This window comes from Copadichromis virginalis, linkage group LG5, assembly GCF_057382275.1.
Source record: "Copadichromis virginalis isolate Kocher_CV1m ecotype Utaka linkage group LG5, C_Virginalis_male_GT1.1, whole genome shotgun sequence".
Taxonomy (NCBI): Eukaryota; Metazoa; Chordata; class Actinopteri; order Cichliformes; family Cichlidae; genus Copadichromis; species Copadichromis virginalis.
Genome location: NC_140622.1, coordinates 19005000 through 19013059, shown reverse-complemented (window position 1 = coordinate 19013059; position 8060 = coordinate 19005000).

Here is an 8060-nt window from a genome sequence, read left to right as displayed (position 1 = left end):
ATAAAGCCTCAGATTTCTGTGATGAATTGATACTATGACTAAAAATCTGCTAAAAACAGTAGTTAAATTTAGTTACAGTTACACTTAATTACAGTAGTTACAGTAGTTATGGTTAATAGCGCTAAATGACATAATTTATTATTTTGGTTTAATTTAAATATAAAATTAAACCAAAATAAAATTAAATTAAAATATAATGATCTGCAGATGTATTTCGTAACTTAATTAAAACTCAACAAAAAATTTGTCATCAACATAAAAGGCTGCACACTGAAAACTTTTATTAAAAAAACTCTCCCCAGAGTTTTATTTAATTTTCACAGTTAATTACATAACACTAAAAATAACAATAATAACTAATATAAGTCACAGGGGTACAATTTCAGTTGAGCCAGTTCACTAATGAAGAGTAGATAAATAAGAGATGTCTGTGAAGGTTCTGAGAGATGAGTTCACTGTAGAGTAAAAGTTTGTCTTGTCCTTACAGAGGAAGTGTGTGTTTTCACACATTATTTCTCACACGTTTATTAATAAAGCTGGCTTTGTTTTGGTTTGGGGGTTTTTAACCTACAATGATAACGCATATTTTGGCACAAAGAAATTACACAACTGCATTAAAATGTGAACAAACAATACTTCTCTAATTGCAGCAGAGCAGCATAGTTCTGCTAGGTGTGAAGCTTAGGGTCTTACAAGGGACCCAACTTCCTTGTCTTGTTATGTTATACTTTGTCTTTTAACTCTACCTAAACAGTTTTATCATTTTAGTACTGATATGAATCAATATCTTCTTTTTCATGGAGCCCAAATAGGTGATAATATATAAAATAAATTTTTAAAAAAACAGAAGTGATGTGGGATTCTCGCTAAAATATGAAGTATAGGGTCAGTGATCTCCATGTGAACTGCAACAGAAACCGAACAGAGATGAGAAGGTGAACATGAGAAAAAAGTGCGCTGACACATATAAGGAGGCACTGAGCTGGCAACCCGAGGTCAACCAACACAGAAAATTGCAACAGGAAGCAACAGTTTGGTTTTGTTGAGTGAGTGGGGGTTGCTTTTTCTTTTTTCTTATTTTTTTCAAATTTTCTTTTACTTATTTATGTTCATGTGTGGTGGAGAGGTCAGGTTATCTGTAACACAAATGTTTAAAAGTTGCATATTACATATTACAATCGTTTTTACATTTACATTTGCATTGTAGCCCCTCACCCACACACACACACACACACACACACACACACACACACACACACCCTTTTGACCCCAACTCAGACATAACGTGCCCCAAATGCAGTTTCTCAGAAGTCAAATGCATTCGCATGATGGCAAAGGGGACGTCAGGTGTGTGAAAGTTCAAATGTTCATGCTTGCCCACTTGTTTTTCAGTTGTATGAGTGATTTGAATCATGTGAAAAAACAGACTCAGTGCTGGCTGTGAGAATAGGGAAGTCACGAATTCCCCTTTCCTGCTTTTAGATATATCTTACCAGCTTTGGTTATAATGCTGGCACAAATATTTTACCTGCTGTTTCTGGCATATAAAAATCACAGCTGTTAGACAGCTGTATCTTGTGTGTGGAGCGCACATGCACACACTTGAGAAACATTAGTCTATTCTATTCAAATATATAGACACAGTGGACATGTATGTTGCCTGATATAGATAATGGTCTTTACTAAAAAATAGGTGTATATATACTGTGAGTGAATCATGTTTAGGTGGTTTGCGATCTAAAAACAGTCAAAATCCAAACCCTTTATGTTAATATGCAGTTATTTCTGTGTTTTTTGGTTTGGGTTTTTTTTTTTTTTTGTTGCACCAGTTTGCCAAAGTCATTTCAGTTAAACTTGTTTTTGCATTTATTGCACAGGTTGCTTTGATGAAATGTTTGCAGATAATCACAGACGATGTGCAAAGAGGGAACCAGAGGTGCCAAGTGCTGCAGCTCTCGGGCTCAACGAACAGCTCTGGGACACTTAGTCATAATATTTTTCTTAACTGACTAAATGTGAAATGTTTCACAAAGATGACATGTGTTCTTGAAAATATATAATGATTCATTCCCTTTTTTGTTGTCTTATTTTTAAAGATGGCATGGGTCGTGTGGGTAACAGGAGATGCTTCTCACACTTCGCCTATGAAGTCAGCATACAAATGCTAAAGCATGCTAATGATGGAAAAATGTTTTCTTCAAAGATTAAACTTTATTTGCAAATAATTTTTTCTTAAATGCAATTAATTCAGTGCAGCCCATGTTGTTGTTAATGCTAAAAGTCACGTGCACTTAACCTGTGAGGTCAACGCTAACTAAATGCTATTTTCACACAGCCAGATTTTATCTCTAACCCAAAACTAAAATACATTTCAAATACGAAATGTTATCAGATTATTTTGTCTACGCTTCAGTTAAAAGCTGTGAACATTTTGCAATGTATCACTTTTATATGACACAACTATAAAAGAAAATCATAAAATAACTTTTACAGGCAATGTCTGATACCTGATATCTACCCCCAACTGATTTAATTCTGACACTTCTACATTCACAGCAGAAAATCTATGGAAGAAATGCAAATGTTAAAGCTCAAACTCTTCGGGTAAGGAAATGACTTAGTCGTCATTCTGCCAGTCAAGCACACGCAAATTGAAAGGTGAGACCTTGGCACTTGGTTTTTATCAAACCTTTCTTACGTTTGAACTGCCAGTTTCTCTTTCTAGTGTTGGCGTGACTATGAACTTGCAGTGTTCTCATAGCATTATTGCAGTTCTTTCCCCTGCACTTGTTACAAAACCCCTATGGGCTAAAACAGTCGTGCCCTATGCCGTGTGAACGTTTCTGTTCGTTTTTAAAATTAAAAGTAAGTTTATTCTTGAGCCGTTAAGTCATTTTAAGAAAAGAAAATATAATAATAAAACAGTGGTGTTGTATTTTAATGCTGACATCAAAGCTAACTAGAACCATTGTGGCTGTTGGTCCGTGAGTGTAATCTTCAAAATATTTTTGGTTAATGTTTCAGTCTTCACAAAAAGGCCATTTATGTAACTTCTGCAAGTATCAGATTGATTGATTACTCAACACAACTTTCTACTTATTCTTTCAATTATGCTGGATTTACACTTAATATTAGTTTTTATTTTTACTTTATTTTTCCTGTAGTTGTCCCTTGTTTTGGCTTGGATCATAGTTTCTTTAAAGAGTTTTAATGAAAGAGGTTTCAAGGCAAAAACGGCAAATAAATGCATTTCATTCAAATATTAATGTTACTAATTGCAAAAACAAATATAAAATGAGTATGAACGTAAGTACATGCACAGTAGTGTCAAAGTAGCCATCACTTTTTTTTCTTTCTTTTTTTGTTTTTGCCCCACTTCAAGCAGTACTGCAAAATAACGGTGAGCAGCTAAAAAATGTTTACACCCCCTTTCGACCACAAACACATACAACATTTGCAATGAGATCATGCCAGCATTGTAAGCCTCAGATGAGACGACTGGCTGTGGTTTTTATAATCTCATAAACGAAGCCTGCATGAGCAACATTTGATAAACAAGGCGTCTCAAATAAACACTGAAAGATTTAAAATCATGCACCTGCACAGATATGCCTTTGAGACTTTCCTGTAAGGAACCCTGATTAAGATTTAGCAACTTTCTTTCCTTTGCTAACAGGAATAGATCATTTGGCTTGTACTGAAAGTTTTCATAATAATTCTACATGAACTGTGTTTCTGAATAATGTGTATACTATGTTTTTAAAGATAGCTGCTGTTAGAATAAAAAAAGAAAAGAAAAACAAAGGGTAGATGTTTCAGATTTTTTCTGTCTACCTGAAAAATGAAACAACACCTCAACTGATGTGGTTACATGTTGTTGATTACAAGAAGCAAGGAAGTGCTGAGGAAAAAAGAAAAAAAAGACAGACAGACGTTGTTTACTATTAAAAACTGGCTATATCCTCTTTCAATAACACATCCAGATGAAAACATCATCTGCTTTACACTGACTTACAACTCAGGATTTTATTATGATTATGTCACTCAGTGTTCAGGGCACATAATGGCTTGATGTTTGGGATTAAAAACCACCTGCAAAATCTGAACAAAAACTTAAAAAAAAACTATAAAAAATCGACTGGTTACATCAGTTAATATTCAGAATTATGTTATTTAGCAGCGCAGTGGTTAGCACTGTCACCACGAAGCAAGAAGGTCCTGGTTTTGAAACCACTCACTTGTGTAGTTTGCATGTTCTTCCCACGCCTGAGTGGGTGCTCTGTTGAAACTCCAGCTTCTTCACAATACAAAGACACACACGTTAGTTTACCTGATGATTCTAAACTGGCTACAAGTGTGAGTGTTTCTGTGCGATGACCCGACAATAGACTGATGGCCTGTCCAGCATGTACTGCCTCTTGATCTGTGACACTGATGACCCTGAATTTAAAATGTAGTGGATATTCAGCTGGAGATTTTTATTGTGGTTGTCCTAAACTGTCATGGTCCGGGGTCGGTGACCCAGCGCTTTTAGTTTATTATCATTTTCTAGTTTATGATGATGATGATGATTATTATTGTTTGAGTTCTATGTATTATATTTGGTCTGCCTTTGAGTCTGCGTCTGTGTCTCTGTCTGTCTATGGTGTCAACCCGTCTATTTGTGAAGCTGTCTGTTTAGTTCTGTGTCTTGTTTGGTTCCCCGTGTTTGAGTTTCCTGCTTTATTGTGAAGGTCTCTGTCTGATGTGAATGTGTTCAGTTTACGTTTCCCCTGTCCCGTCAGCTCCGATTCCTCCCAGCTGTGTTGCCCTCCTGTCTCTCATCCCCTGATTACTGGTGTGTGTATTTAAGCCCTGTGTGTTCTCCTGCCTGTTACTCGGTGTCAGTCTGTGTTACTCGGTGTCCTGCTCGACGTCTGCCTCTCTGCCTCTCTGCCTCTCTGCCTCTCTGCCTCTCTGCCTCTCTGCCTCTCTGCCTCTCTGCCTCTCTGCCTCTCTGCCTCTCTGCCTCTCTGCCTCTCTGCCTCTCTGCCTCTCTGCCTCTCTGCCTCTCTGCCTCTCTGCCTCTCTGCCTCTCTGCCTCTCATCCCTTTGTCGTATGCTCCCAGGTCTGTTATTTTAGTTCTCCCAGTTTAGATGTTTTCAGTTATTTGTCATGCCCCCAGTGCTTGTTTGCCACTACACCTTGTAAATAAACTTCACTAGCGTTTTCATCCACTGCTTGCATCTTGGGTCCTCCTTCCTCCACACCACACGGCTCGCCTTCCCAGCCGTGACAGTAACATTTATTAGACTTACCGGAAAATTGTCTTCTTCGAATCATTCCTTTTTTTAAATAAACCTCATTTGTTGGCCTTTGTTAGTTTTGAAACCTGCTACGCAGGCATAATATTTTCTCCTACACGGAGGGACTCATAAGAGGAAATATGTCATGAGTGTAATGTAGAGTGATAAGAAAAAGAAAGCTTTCACAGGACTCTATGCGGTCTATACAGTACAGGACTCTGTGAAAATCGACGTTGCCTTATCATACAGTAATAACTTGACGCAACGTGAAGTTTCTGTATGACTTGAACAGTCTCTCACATCATTGTGAAGGAATTTTGTTCCACTATTCTTTGAACGTTGCTTCAGTTCCTTGAGGTTTGTGGGTATTTTTCTATGCACAACTCTCTTAACACACCACAGCATCTAAACAGGCTTGAGGTCTCGACTTTGAATGGGCAACTCCAACATCTTCTTTTCCGCAATTCTGTTGTAGATTTGCTTGTAGCACAAAGCTGTAGCTGTTGCACAGCTCACATTGGATTCTAGAATACTTTGGTATGCAGAGAAGTCCACGCTTTACTCAATGATTGCAAGCTGCCAAGGTGCTGTGGTTGCAAACAAGCCTAAATCATCACCCCACCACCATTGTGCTTGACACTTGGTATGAGGTGTTTGTGCTTATGTGCTTTTGCTCTCCCCAAATGTACCACTTTGCATTATGGCCAAACATCTCCAGCTTGTTTGTGGATCCAGATGAAACTTTGCAAACGTAAGACATGCTGCCAGGTTGTGTTTTTTTTTTTCTTCCAAACAAACCATATTTGTTCAGTCTCATTTTCTTATCAACATGCTGAGTCCTGCAGTGTCTTAGAAATAACTCTTGCGTTTTTGCAATTTCTCTGAGTATTTCAAGGTGTCATCTTCCAGTGAATTTGCTCAACATCTATTCCTGGAAAGACTGTGGCATTGCGTTAACACAAGCCTGAATGCTTCAGGCCAGCAAACTGACAGAACTTCTGCAGTTATAGAGGTGGTCACACTTACTGTTGATCAATGAATGAAGTGCATTTAATTAGCAGCGGCCACTTACCTTCTTAACCCTAGAACACTATCACTATAAATAGTAACACAATCACTAATGCCAGGTGATTTTTACCCGATATAATATGACCAATAAAAAGTACTTGTCATCAAAATATATCAAAATATGACAACACATGACAAGTTAGAGTTGTCTTCTTTTACTTTCAACTGTACCATGTCTAACAAAATGAAAAAGTGTCATGGGTGGACCCTAAAATAATGCTCCAAAATTACAGAAAGATTAGGAATTCAAGAATAAAAAAAAAATTCCTAAAAAAAATAATGAGACTGGAAAGTTGGTCTTTGGTCCACCCATTAGTGGGGATATTTGAGACTTCCCTGGTGAAGGCACAGTCTCTTTGACACGCTAACACCTGTGGGAGAGAGAAATCATGTAAATGTATTTGCTCGGGTGAAAATCACCCAGCGATAGTGTTCTATCGTAAGTACACTCTCTTAAATGAGAGCGTACTTAGTTTTTCACAGGACTGCATTGTTTACAGGGAACTCAGAGTAAGGTGCGGGTGACCTCTAGTGGACGTTTCGATAGAATTCTAATGTATGTGTATCCTACCTCTTATTAGTCATCCTAATAAAGATTCACAGTGAGAGTTTTGTTGTTGTTTGGTTTTTGCTTTTTGCTTTTGTTTCTTTGTTTGTGACTTTAAAAAAAATATTTTGATGACCAATACATGATTCTTTATGAGGACTCATGCATTGGTCATCTGTAGCTCACTACCCGTAAGTGGTGCTGCCTTCACAATCCTATCTAACATTCGGAATTTCTTACATCCGAGTGGCTGACACAGCGTGTAGGCCCTTTATTTTTATTTTATTTTAGAACATGTAAATACTGTGTTTCAAAGAAACATTTTGCATCATCTTAAAATTTTTATTATATATTTCTTATCTTCTGTCCCTTTAAGTGGACATCAGGTCTTGGTTGATCACTGGATGAAAAAAGGCAGAAGAATGTTTTATTTTAGTATCGTATAAGTTTGGGCTCTGGCGTTGTGAGATTTGGTTTCTCAGCTGCCGCACAGGACACTAACCTGTGAAGGGAATCCGTATATGTGAGCCTTGTTTCATTATATTTGAGAGAGTTCTCACTTTCCAGATGACACTACATTCATTTGATTTTTGTTGTTGTTGTTGTTGTTGTTGTTGTTGTTGTTGTTGTTGTTGTTGTTGTTGTTGTTGTTGTTGTTGTTTTGGGGGGGGAGGGGGGGAGGCGTTACTTAACTTTCCTTGCAGCCACAAAATATGGAAGCTGTAATTTCCATCATTTTGAAAAACTCTGTGTGCTATATTAGCCCAGTCCCTACACATTTGGCATCAATAGGAAGCCCAGGATGTCCCCGTGACAACACAGCAGGAGTCATGTAAACTGCAGAAGTGTTGCTGGACATCTCAGACTTAATTAACTGCTGGTGAAGGATTGCTCAACACTGCGGCTTTTTTTTCTTGCTATATTGTTTCATGTAAGAAACACCAAACCAGCAGGGCTGAAACCACGAGTAGTTCGTGGCTCGAAAACAACACGTAAATGTATGTGAATCATTGGTAACCATATTACCAATGATTTCCGGTATTTGCCAAAAAGCCATTGTCTGTATTTAAAGTGGTATAAATAACTTGTTTGGCAATAATATGTAAAACAAATGTTAAACGTATCCATCATGAATGATATCGAATCATCTTGAGCCACA